Source organism: Ochlerotatus camptorhynchus, unplaced genomic scaffold (assembly GCF_037179485.1).
Source record: "Ochlerotatus camptorhynchus isolate MF236.1 unplaced genomic scaffold, CSIRO-AGI_Acam_v1.1 ptg000277l, whole genome shotgun sequence".
NCBI lineage: Eukaryota > Metazoa > Arthropoda > Insecta > Diptera > Culicidae > Ochlerotatus > Ochlerotatus camptorhynchus.
The window spans coordinates 1,672,971-1,685,645 of NW_027040766.1; the positions used below are offsets into that span (position 1 = coordinate 1,672,971).

Here is a 12,675-nt window from a genome sequence, read left to right on the forward strand (position 1 = left end):
CAAATACAACATGGAAACGTTTTGCAGCTGAGTTATTGACGAAAGAGAATGTCGATGAAGAGAATCGATCAATGCAGATAGAACCTTTTGAAATGTTTATCTAGAGTTCGCCTTCCTCTATCTAGCTCCCGGGGATGGCTGGATTCTTTGCTTTTTTTCACTAATCTGTTTTCGTCTTGCTCACACGATTGCTGAATTTATGTAAAGGCCCAGATTAGGGCATTTAGGCCTACATTATATCCAGTTCCCCTACATAAAACACGATGAATAGAAAATCTTGATAATTATTCCTAAAAATTATCATAAACAATAAATTTTGAAATTTTTGTAATAGCACATCAGTCACTTTGCGATTTTCGCGACACCATTTGATGTTTCCGCGATTTCACGACCGAAAGTTCAAATCCAATTATTTTATGTTCACTAGCAAAGAAGTGGATTCGAAGTGATTTTCTTGGTGTTTTATTTTGTTCACCAAGAGGTTTGACCAGCAGTTTATATTAATTTTGTGTATTCGATTACGTGAAATTGTGGAATATGACGTAGAACACAAGTAAGTAAATGCAGAGAAGGTGTTTTACCCAGAAAATTAACGATGTAAAATCATGAAATACTTGCTTTAAATTTTCGGATGTTTTATGTGTGAATGTGTATACTAATAATGATGATGATTAAACAATATTTAAAATAGAAGAAGATTGCAAATTGAGTGACGGTGTCTTGAACCTTAAGAGGCAAGCTCTATGACCAGGAAATTTGAAATATATTCAACCGAATCTCGCACCTTTACTAATTAACCGATCGGAAGATTCCATCGGAAGATTCCATCGGAAGATTCCATCGGAAGATTCCATGCCAAAAAAAACCATAAATGGAACAGAACAAGAAAGATTACAAGAGCAAGCATACAGGGTATTACAGGGTGATTCAGAATAACTGTCACCAATTTCACAAATATGCAATTCTCAATGGTTAAATGGGTGTACGTTAAAGTATTTCTGTTTTAAAGTATGTAAAAATATCAGCTTGTATTGATAGAAGGATTTGAAATTTCATTCGTTTGCGATTTCAAGCAGCCATGGACGTGAAAATGCAGCATGTCCTAAATCTGTATAAAATCATGTGTTTTCTTTTAGAAACTGAAATGTCTTCAAAAGAATGAAACATTTATTTTCACATCATTATAGAGGTACACAGGAACCATGCTTGAAAAATCCGTTCAATATCAAAGGTTAGACGGATCGCTAGGACTGAAAAAAATGCTGGAACTAAAGGGCTCGTGCCAGCTGTTGGTAATTAAGATAAAGGGAGCGAGATTTGAACTAAGGTATGCTAAGTTGAAGGTTATGTATGTAGTATAGCTGGAATATACTGATATCAAAAATTCATGCAATCGTTCAATCGTTATGTCCATGTTTAAAAGTGACAGTTATTCCGAATCACCTTGTACAACCGATTAGGAAAATTTACAATCTACAAAACAAACTTTCGATAAATTTCATTCATCTAATCACCTTTTTGGCATAGGTCAGTTAATTTGCAAACAGTAATCAATATAATAGCAATAATTCCCCCCACGCGCCCATCTGGCAAGAGATTTACGATCCATTATCTTGATCACTTTTGCAAATGGGATTTTTTTCCCGATAACATTGTTTTAGGTAGACTACCAAGACGTCTAAGCTCAAATCTCCAAGATACCGTCTACCGGACCAGCCCATTCTCCGTTTCCGTCATACCTCACACTCTAGATGCGCATTTTGAAACGCACTGATAATGCCCGATAATGAACCTCAAACGGATACGAAGGCCACGTTCACAGGAATTTGTGCGCATTTTTTTTTATTCACCGTCGAGTGAGTGACGCAATTACGTACCCCAGCAGCGGTGCCAGCTGTCTTATCATCACTCGAACAACCACCAACGGAGGCTGATTAGAAAAAGAAAGCGAAAAAAAAACTCAAATCGCAGTTTTGGCCAATTTAGCAAGTCGCCACCCCGGGAATCGTACGATCATCAGTGAGTAAACTGTTTCTCGTAGTAGTGACCTCTCAATTGAACAAATCATACTCGAGGGAAGAGTGCTACCAGAGCCGATAGAACAAACTCAGCTAAACTTTTTTGCGCAACTGGTTTTCTAATCAGGAGTGATTTCATTCAAGAAGAAGAAAGGCCCTAGTGGGAACGAATAGCGATAACCTTTTCCGAGACCCCCGAGACGCTCGCATCGCGGTGCAAAACATTCGAATGGTAGATCCAAGTCAGGCGATCGCGTGTCGTCTGTGTGTAGGTATTTGTTTATTTTTTTTTTGTTTTGTTCAAGAGCAGCTCCGCACCGAAGTGGGAAAAGAAAAGGGTTCGTCCTTATCGTTGCCGTGGTGATTAAACTAGCCGCGAATGGCTGCGCTCCGATACGGTTGAACTATAAATAGGCACATACTGGAAATGAGCCACCCTTACTGCACAAGGGGACGCGCATCGATTGTAAACAAGTTGGTTTTCACAACGAAAAAAATAGTTCCATTACGTCAAACCTTTGGGCTACATCGATCACCGTCGCAAAGTGGGTTGTTCCAGTAATCTCGCGACCAACATCGACAAACAACATTAGAGAGATTATTTTACACCGCTCGTTGTTGGAACAAGTCGACGTGTGACCGCCTTTTCAATAACAAGAGAACCATTCGCTCAACTTCAGACGACACTACAGTGTTCTACTCTTTTAGCACGTCCCAAATAACACTCGCTGGTCTTCTGTTTTGTCTAAATTGTAAAGTGGGGGGAAAAAAAGTTTTAATGGTTCATTAGCGTAGATTAAGTCACTTGCGTCAGAGCGGCGACCTTAAGGCGAGGGTCAAGTACGCTGGATGCTTTCCTTCTCGCTTTTTGCCGATTTTCCATTATGTATATAGCAGTTTGCAAATCGTGCGATTATTACCTACAATCGACTCCACTCGAAAAAGCCTCACGCCATCGATAATGTGTGCAGCTAGCAGATTGCGTCTCTTCCCGAGCAAAGCTGAAGATCAAATTGAAATCAAAATTTGCTGTTATGATGTAACTTATTTTGAATACTCCAGTTGATCTCATTTTGGTTGACTTAACGGTTAACACAGCAAAAATTAGAGCAAAATTTTACACTGTTGAAGCAAACGGAAAACTAATCCTGCTTTCAATGAAATCAATTTGATTACTGATTTTGCATTCATAATGTTTAACTGAATACGGGCCTGGAGTAAATGGTTAGCATTCATGTTTCTCAAGCTGAAAGACTTGGGCTCCAATCTCACCCCGGGCAAGTTACGAATGACCTAAAATGTGGTAAACAAATCAAATAAACAATAATCATTAGTTCAACGGCAGATGAATTACGATTAAATTTTAAACAAGACGTAAACAGCAGAACTTCAAGTTAAGTTGCTTTCATTTAAAAAGTCTTGACTGCATAATGAAAGCACAATATGATATCAGACTTATGTCGCAACATTTGAAATCAAAATGAGTTTTCATTATGAAAGGAACTGCACACTTTAATATAGATTTACTTTCATTTTGTTAACCGACTTTGCTCGGGTTGATGGTCACGTGTTTTTAAAACAACCGACGGTGCACACAGCAGCAAACTGCAGCGAGTCATCGGCTCTTCCTGATTCAATCAAGTTCACTTATGGCAACGTGCGCATTTGAGTTAACTTCAGATTACAAAAGGGTTTCATCGCTACTATCACAAGGTCGTCCACCTCGATGTGTTTATCACACCCAACATGATACAGGTGTGGAAAGCAGCATTTTCGAAACCAAAATCAAACCTCCCACCCGGTGCTACAGAGAGTTGGGCTGTTTGTGATTGGGCGGTTTGGAGACCACACATCGCTGACGTCGTCGGTCAGGCCATATGTTTACTCCGCGTGGATTGGTAGTGTGACATGTATGATACTGTTGAGAAGCGCACGTGCGTGCGTCGTAGAGTTTGTTATTTTCCGTTCGTGGTGCGGTGGAAGGTAGGTGATTGTGTAACATCTGTTTCTTGCATCTTGTTGAATAAGGTCTCAGCGGGTTGAAGGTTTGAAAAGAAGTTGACAGTTTGGGGGCTCGGTTGGATTGTGGGCATGGAAAAACCTGCAAGTTTGCATCGTCAGTGGAGAGAATCAATCGACCGAAATCCGCCGCATATGGAACATGTTTAGGGGAAACAGCCCTATTGTTGCGGTACGTTAGCAGCGTTAGAAGCCTATTGTTGTGTATGGAGGTCTCCATTAGAGTGATGCAAAATTTGAAATTTACGCTCCACAATACTTAAACGATTCCAAATCGGATCCTGATTCACCTCTCAAAATTTGAACCCATTTGGTGAGAAACTGAGATGGCACAAACCATTTGAAGTTTGTATGGGAATTACTATGGTAAAACCAAGATTTTTGTTGATGTCTATCTAATAATTCACCATATCGGTCTGCTTCGAAAGCAAACAACCATACTTGTAGGAAATTTTTCCAGCTACAACTTTGCTCAAGACCACTTTTTGATTAAATGCAAGGATCGAAAGTTATCAATGGTTCAAAATCATGGCTACTATGTCACACTGCAAAATACAGTGTTGCCTACAGAGCAGCTGCTTGATCATGTCATAAGTTTACCTATCTCTTAAATAATTAATAACTTTTTCCTGTCTCGTTTTACATAGAAACGATCTTCGGAAAAGTTGTAGCTGAAAAAAATTTCTATAAGAATGGCTATCGAACTGTTTTGCAGCTTAATATGGAAAAAGACTAGAAGGCAATGAACAAAAAGTTGAGATTTTTCATAGTAATTTACATGTAAACTTCAAATAGCTTGTGCGAAGTCTGTTCCTAACCAAATGGGTTGTAACTTTGGGAGGCTAATCATGACCCGATTTAAAACCATTTAAGCACTGTGGAGCGAAAAAGTCAAACGCTGCTAACGTACCGCAACAATAGGGCTGTTTCCCCTACCTAGTATGTATCTCACTTTCCGATAGGTGCTTTAATAGTTTAATATTTCAATGATATTCCATTATGGCGTGAAGGCAAGCTACTTTATATACAATACAGTATTAAGATGTAACTTTAGAACCCTCTGCGCCCTACTGCTCCTTCGATTTGTATTAACACTACGAATACGATGCCTCCGAAAAACGTGTAACGGCAAGTTTGCAATAGCATAACTCAGCCATTTCTTGATGAATTTCAAAAATTGTGGTACTTCTAGAACTCCTAGGGTCTGTAGATTATTTAAATAATCTATTAAAGATTTTTTAAATAATATATTAATAATAGGGTCGTCTACTTTATTGAACAGCGAAAAGAGTCGTTGCACATTTTGTAAAAGAGTGTTTATGGGTTTTGCAAGTGGCCTAAGATCCAGAACTTAGATTAATGGGCACAAATGTTCATAATTATTCAGAAAACAGTCATAGTTCCTATATATGGACGGTCCTCCGGAAGATTCAGACCATCCGTAAAATTCGTCAATCCACGAAACTGATCCTAGAGCTGCGGTTTTTTTTTTTTTTTTCGAAAACATTAGGAACTGTGATATAAGAAAGAATTTGGGGTCGTAACATAAACATGAACCTGGATGACCATTGGACCGTCCTCCAGAAAATCCAAAACATTCGTAAAAGTGGTCAACTCATGAAACTGATCCTAAAGATCCGCGTTTTTTTTTTGAAAACTCGTGGAACTGTGATATAGACACTAAGATTTTGTTTTCGTTTTCGGTAAATTTTACCGAAATCAGAACAGCTGAACGTTCGGTAAAACTTTGACCTTGATTTTAAAGGCTAATGAATTTGAAAATAATTTCAAAACATGTTTAACCTTGTTTAAATTATTAAATCTTGTCATTTTAGTGGATATTTAGTTTCAAAGTAGTTGAAAATTTGTTGAATTGAATTGCATAAATTTTACCGAACAGTTCAGTTGTTCAGATTTCGGTAAAAATTACCGAAGTCGGCGATAATTTTTAAGTGTGATAAGAAAAAATTGTGGGTCGTGACATAAAAATGGACCCGGATGGCCATGGGATCTTCCTACAAAAGATCCGGAACATCCGTAAAAGTGATTCATCCATGAAACTGATTCTAGAGCTTCGCGGTTTTTTCGGAAACACTAGTAACTGTGATATAAGAAATTATTTAGGGTCGTGAAGCGTTCACCGGAAGATCCGAAAGATTTTTAAAAGTGGTTCATCCATGAAACAGATCCTAGAGCTCCGCGGTTTTTTCAAAAACATTAGAAACTGTGATATAAGAAAGAATTTGGGATCATGACATAAACCTGGACCTGCATGGCCATAAGACCATCCTCCGGAAGATCCGAAACATCCATAAAAGTGGTCCATGCATGAAACTGATCGTAGAGCTACGCAGTTTTTCCGAAAGCACGTGGAACTGTAATATAAGAAAGAATTTGAGGTCGTGACATAAACATGGACCTGGATGGCTATGGAACCGTCCTTTGGAAGATTCGGAGCATCGATAAAATTGGTTCATCCATAAACCTGATTCTAGAGCTCAGCAGTTTTTTTTTTATCTCTTGGAACTGTGACATAAGAAAAAAATTAGGTCGTGACGTAAACATGAACCTGAATGGGCATGAGACCGTCCCTTGGAAGATCTGGAACATCCTTAAAAATGGTAAATCCATGAAACTGATCCTAGATCTCCGCAGTTTATTTCAAAAAAAATTAGGAACTATGTTATAAGAATGACATAAACATTAACCTGGATGACCATTGGACCGTCAGTCGGAAAATCCGGAACATCCGTGAAAGTGTTTCATACATGAAACTGTGAAAAACCCTGATTTTTTTTCGAAAACTTCACAGTTCGAAGTGTTTTCGAGAAAACCGCGAAGTTCTAGAATCAGTATCATCGATGCACCACTTTTACAAACCTTCCGGAAGACGGTTTCATAGTCATTCGGGTCCATGTTTATGTTACGAGCCGAAATTATTTCTTATATCACAGTTCCATGTGTTTTCCAAAAAAAACTGTTGAACTCATGGACCAGTTTTATGGATTGACCAATTTTAAGAATGTTCCAGATCTTCCAGAGGACGATCCCATGGCCTTCTAGGTACATGTTTATGTCATAGCCCCTAATTAATTTATATATGACAGTTCCAAGTGTTTTCGAAAAAAAAACCGTGTAGGTCTAGGATCAGTTTCATAGATTGAACACTTTTACGGATGTTCCGAATCTTTTGAGGACCGTTCCGTTATTTCCAGGTTCCATATATAGGAACCATAACTGTATTCTGGCTAATTATGAACATTTTTGATAATTAATCTAACATATTGGTTCTTAAGCAACTTGCAAAACCCATATACACATCTTTAAAAAACGTGTAACGACTCTTTTCTAGAGGGTACGAACATTGTTGAAATTCATCCAGAAATGGCTAAGTTAGGTCATTGCACACTTGCTATAAACGTTTTTCGGAGGCTTCGTAGTCGGCGTAAAGTATTTTACCCACCGTATTCGGAGTGTTAAAGTCCTCATCGACTGTGCCAAAATTGAACGAATTTGGTTGCGATTTGCATTTGTGGGAGAGCTTCAAAACTTGGATAGGAAAATCTAAGGCAAACTGATGGAAACTAAAGGTTGAACACGAAAACATCCGGACACATTAAAAACGCTGCCATTAGGCCGTTCGCAATGCCGAGATTCAAAATTGTTTCAAACTACTCGATAGTTGAAAAGTTGAAACTGCAACACGATCAGCGCAACGCACAGTTTTAAAAAGTGTTTTGTGTTCATCCCTACAAATGTGTACGTGTGCCAATTTTGTTTGCTTCGGTGATTTACGAATGGATGAATGGAGAAGGTGATTCTGATTCAAGAATGTTTCCTGGAACAAGATGATTACAACAACGTAATCCAGTGTTAGGTAACAAGTTCGAACCATGCAGGGTGGTCACTGAGCTGGACACATGTCTTGAAAAAAATATCCAGAGATGTGTTTGGAAACCAATGAACACCTGAAGGCCTTTGCAATAATTTCTGAGACACCTGAATCATGAGCGAATTTTTGAGAGAGGATATTTCATTGGTTGGACGGACAGTTGATGATCTTCAGAATAATACTTGATCATTCTGAAGTATTGAAAAATATCCTGGTAAGATTTTGAAGATTTGTGAGCATCTGAAGGTTTTTGCAATAATTTCTGAGACACCTAGAGAATCTCTGATATTTGATCATCCTGAAGTATTGAGAAAATATTCTGAGAAGTTTTTGAAGACCTATGAGCATCCGAAGGCCTTTGAAATAATTTCTGAGACACCTGATAACACGAGCGAATCTTTGAGAGACGTTATTTGAATGTTGGACAGTTAAAAATCTTCAGAATAATAGTTGATCATTCAAAAGTATTGAAAAAATGTCCAAAGAATTTTTCGGAGTGCTGATCTAATCAGATCTGATCACCTGAAGGTCTTTGGCAGAGTTGCGACCTATCACAATCACGATCGCCAAACGGCTGATGGTAGTAACGCTTTGTACATCCTTATCAATGTGCTCGTCGAAGCTCACTCCATGACCATCCATCAAGTTGACGAAAGATGTAAAAAGCAACTGGTGAATGTCGTCTTCTTTTGTGATCCATCACCGATCTGGTCATTCCCGACAATCACGACACTCATCTGTGTTCGTTTTGAAGCAGCTGTTCTTTGCTTGCTTATTTGACTGTGTTGGTGAGTGAGCCCAACAGCTTCCGTTTCATGTTGCCTGCTTTGTTTGTAACTCACACAGTCGCGCCTGCCAAGACGAACTTGGAATGCGTAAGCATTGTTTTCATTTTCTTCTGTCGTTTCGCTTTTTCTCATGATCGTACTGCAGAAGTCTTCACTGTTTTCGTTGTGCTTTTCATCATCAGCAGCGAGTGTAACGTTTTGCTGGTGAGCAGCGACCATTACTGGTGATTGTTGTTTGCCATGGCTCTAACTCTCACTGCGTGACAAAACGATCTGCCAGCGATAGTCGGTTGATGCGAAGACGAGTGTCACGTGAGTGTCATGATATTTTGTGTCACTGGTCTTTGGTATAATTTCTGAGTCACGTGATATCATTAGTGAATATCTGAGAGACGCAATTTGAATTGCTGGATACCTTCAGAATAGGACCCTTTTAACCTGACGGCATGAAAAAATATCATGAGGATTTAATGAAGATCTCTGATCACCCGATGGCTTTTGGAGTAATTTCTGAGCAACCTGGTATCATAAGAAAATATCTGACACACGCGATTTGAATTATTGGACTGTAGAAGATCTTCATAATAATTGATGAACCAGAAGTATTGTAAAAAAATATCCAGAGAAGTTTTTTTGATCTCTAATCACCTGAAGATCTTTGGAAAAATTAGGAGTAATCTAGTTTCTTAAGAGATGTCTATAATGTAAAGCGACTCCGAACAATAACAGATTTCGTTTCGTCACCTCGTTTTTTCCTGGCCGTCGGCCGTCAGATTAGAAGCTCCACAAATACAACCAAAGAAATTTGAAACAATGTTCCATTCGTATTTCAAATCCGATCGTGCGTTTCTGTTCTAGTTTCAAATTGAAACAGTCTATATAGGTAAGATACAACAGCGAACGGTCTTAAGGATTTTTTAGCCTATTTTTTTTTTAATTTCACTGCATTAAACTACACCGTTCGAAAAATTCATGTAAATTTCTGCGAGATATAGCGCACATAAAATTAGCGCTAGATTTAGCATAAATTTACGGGATATTTCGTGTAAATTTAAGCGCAATATTGCATAAATTATCAATATTGTATGTAAGCTTGTAAACAATTTTGTTGTTTATGCCATGTATATCTCAATTTAGGAGATTTTACGCGATAGTTAAAATTCAGATTTTTCTGTGTAGAGAGGGTCTAGTATAAGAGAGGAGCGGATTCAAAACAAAACGGCCTTGGCAACCTATGCCTGGGTGGTTTCTAGCAACACTGCCAATGCAATCAAGATAGGCGCTGCTCGATTTGCTCTGGCTTGGACAGTTCGTTTGGCTCAAAACCATCCAGTCCGCTCCTCTCTTATACTAGACCCTCTCTACATCAAACTGAGAGTGTTTAGAATCACAGTATGCATTGGTTGTCACGATAGGTTCATTTGTTTACATCATGACTTCACCGGAGCAAGCACGTCGCGATTTTATCATGCACGCTCGAAATTCGATCAAATTCCTGGGCAGAAATTGTATACTTCGGTGGACCAGAAGAATATAAAATCAAAAAGAAATCGAAATTCCCAAAAAAAAAGTTCCTTGTCTGGCAAGCAATCTACAGTTGTGGGCTGAAAAACGAAACTTTCGTTACTTTTGCGACCACGAACCAGCAAGTTTACCATGTGGAGTGTTTACCGGAAGATACTACTGCCTTTTCAGGAGCAGCATGAGGTGGATTGCCTATTCTGGCCGGACTTGGCAAGCTGCCACTACTTAAATTCCTCCAAACAGTGGCACAGCGAAAATGGCGTCACCGTGGTTCCCAAGGAGATGAATCCGGCCAATACTCCGGAACTAAGGCCAATTGAGGAGTACTGGTCAATTGTGAAGCACATACTGAAGAAAAAGGGTGGAACTGCAATTGACCGCAAGGATTTCAAGCGGGAATGGAAAAAATCGAGCTATCGCCTATGTTAAGAAGGAAGACCGAAACAATGGTCTTACAATGAGAAAAATCAGGAAGATCCTAGACATGAAATTTGTTTTTCAAGATTTTAGGATCTCAAGAATTCCTATTTGCATATCCTGGAACTTCGAAAAAATAAGATCTCTGATTTGGAGAAATTTTTAAGATTCTCAACAAATCCAAACATTTCAAAATTCAGTCACTTGAAACATCATCCCGATTTTGAACTATGACAAAATTAAAAAAAAATGGACCCAGAAAATTTCCAAAATACCATAATTTAAATAATAGGTAAACAAAATATTTTTGAGGACTTGATCAAATGTTAGAATATTTTCCGGTTTTTCCCGGTTGTTCTTAATTCACGGTTAATTTCAGCTTTTCCCGGCTTCCCGGTTCTGTGACAATGTGCTCAATATGACTTAATCAATCAAAGAAAATTCTGTTGATAGCTCCTTGGAAATATTCCAAGAGAATCTAATTCTAACGAAAGCGAAAAAAAATCTTTACTGGATTTCAAGCTAGCTTGAAGATAGCTTCAAAGGAATTCCTAGGAGACTTCCTTAGAATTTTGAGGGGTTTACAAGGAATTACTTGATTTGTTTTCCGTCGATCTTGTTTTGCGTACTGAGTACCAATGCTATCGACGCCAGGGAGGCAGCTTCCACACCTGTGGACCCTACCTACTATGTATCGACCCATTAACTACACCACCGGCGCCGCTTCAAGGAATTTCCGAAAGGAATGGAAAGAGAATACACACTTAGAAAAAATCATGTAAATTTAGGTGCTCTGAGACTGACATATACGAGCGTCAATTTTGACAGAAAATTGAGGCATAACATACTTTTCGTCGAGTAACGATATTGCCAGTCTCGGCGCACTTAATTTTACATGACATGTTTGTTTACGTCTCAACCCGTATGTCAAAGATAAATTCCGTCACGTGTAAAATTAGTTATTCCCAAGTGTGTAGTTATGTAATTCAAAGGGAAGTTTAAACATATTTCCAAAGAATTCTGAGTACCATTCCAGGAATGTTCCAATAGATTTCTAAGGAGAGTTTCAAAAGAATTCCGAAGAAAATTCAAAGGAAATTTCAAGAGATTATCTCAAGGGTATTTAAAGAAGAATTTCTAAAAAAAACTCTGAAAACAGTGCCATGGAATTATGTTGCAACAGGTAATTTAAGGTGGATTCCAATAGCAAAGGAATCCTAAAGATAATTGCTAGATAATTCTGATAAGAATTTCAAGAAAATTCTGAGGTAAATTTTAAGGGAATTCTGAGAAGAAATTTTCTAGAGTGTGTAAAGTAAAAAGCTTTCAAGGTTCCAACAATTACAAAGTTATTCAACCTGCGGACATTGGACAATGAAAAACTTTTGAGATAACGAAGCTAACATAAATCAAGTGCCTGAGGCTTGGGATGACTCTCCCTGGAATTATTTAGAAAAAAAATCAAGTTTTGGACTTGACAAATTAATGCAAATGTTGCTAATTTGTTTAGATCTCAGATTTAATTTGTGGTATTTCTTACTAAGAGAAAGTTAAGTATTGTGAGTTTGGAAAAATTCACACTTAGAAATAACTATTTTTACACGTGACGGAATCCATCTATGACATAAAAGATGAGACGTAAACAAACATGTCACGTAATATTAAGTGTTCCGAGACTGAAAAGTTCGTTGCTCGACAAAAAGTACGTTTGATTGAGCTATATTTCGCGTCTGTTATGACTTAAATTTATGTCAAAATTGACGCTCGTATATGTCACTCTCAGAGCACCTAAATTTACATATTTTTTTTCAAGTGTCTATGCCAGATATCGGACTTAGAATTTGTATTAAAAGAATTCGCATAAATCATAAAGCAAACCAACTTATTTTACACATACCTCAAATCCCCTCATTCATCAATGTATGAGTTAGGTAAAGGAGGGCGCGTTTGATTAGTATGGTTGCATTAATGGCCCTTCACTCGATTTCAACTTCTGCCGTACTCTAGCGGAACTTTC

At 38.1% G+C, this 12,675-nt stretch overlaps 1 protein-coding gene across 10 annotated transcripts in view; it reads right to left on the reverse strand.

Annotated features, from left to right (window-relative positions):
- LOC135706312 (1-acylglycerol-3-phosphate O-acyltransferase Pnpla3-like) overlaps positions 1-12,675 on the reverse strand; it is a 56,918-nt gene that overhangs the window by 22,869 nt on the left and 21,374 nt on the right. The gene's annotated exons all lie outside the window — the stretch shown is intronic.